Source organism: Bidens hawaiensis, unplaced genomic scaffold (assembly GCF_021521415.1).
Source record: "Bidens hawaiensis isolate Kalapana, Puna unplaced genomic scaffold, B.hawaiensis_p1.1 tig00026860_1, whole genome shotgun sequence".
Lineage (NCBI taxonomy): Eukaryota > Viridiplantae > Streptophyta > Magnoliopsida > Asterales > Asteraceae > Bidens > Bidens hawaiensis.
The window spans coordinates 79,498-80,401 of record NW_027494331.1 but is presented as its reverse complement, the minus strand read 5'-3'; positions in this window follow the sequence as shown (position 1 = coordinate 80,401).

Sequence of the window (904 nt, the reverse complement as noted above, 5' to 3'; positions counted from 1 at the left end):
GTTTATTTCACTTCAGACTAGCCTAACCGAAATCCATAGGGATTTCGGTATTACACCAATGCAGTTCTTCAACTCGTCTTTGTTTATGTCACTTTAGTCTTGATCATGTCATGGCCTTTTGATATGCGTCAGTCTAACCAAATTATGGCCAACAATCTCCCCTTAGACTGATGCTTTCAAAACCTTCAGAATCTTTACTTGAACATGATCAGCAACTTCAGCATCTGCATCCAATACTCTACCATCTCCCCCTTTTTGATAGCATCATCCACTATGAATCTCAGATACTTCATATGCTTCCGTTGTAAGAAATCAGTCTTGAAAGAACAATCAACTTTGATAGAAAGATCAACCAAAATATTTTGAAAATAATTAAATAAAACAAATTAAGACAGACATAATTTTTTAATTTTTTATTTTTTAATTTTTATGATTTTCTTGAAAAGACTTGAAATGAGATCATATCAGCTAAACCAACTATAACACAATAACCGAAATCATATTTAGCAGAAGAAAATTTTAAAACAATTTCTTAACACATTTGTTTCGACAAGAGTAATCAAGAAGTAAAAATAAAATAAATGAAATAAAATAAAACAAAAACAACAAATAAAACAAATTTAATCACCCGGTCTTCTTGTAATTTAGCAAAAATTTGGGATCAAATTATTAGTTTTTGATAAAACTGCCGCCTTTATGAAAAGATCCAAACATGGAATCGTATTGTTTAAAGTGTTGTCACAAGGATTCATGTTCAGCGTTGCAAGAAATCAGTCTTGAAAGAACAATCAACTTTGATAGAAAGATCAACCAAAATATTTTGAAAATAATTAAATAAAACAAATTAAGACAGACATAATTTTTTAATTTTTATGATTTTCTTGAAAAGACTTGAAATGAGATC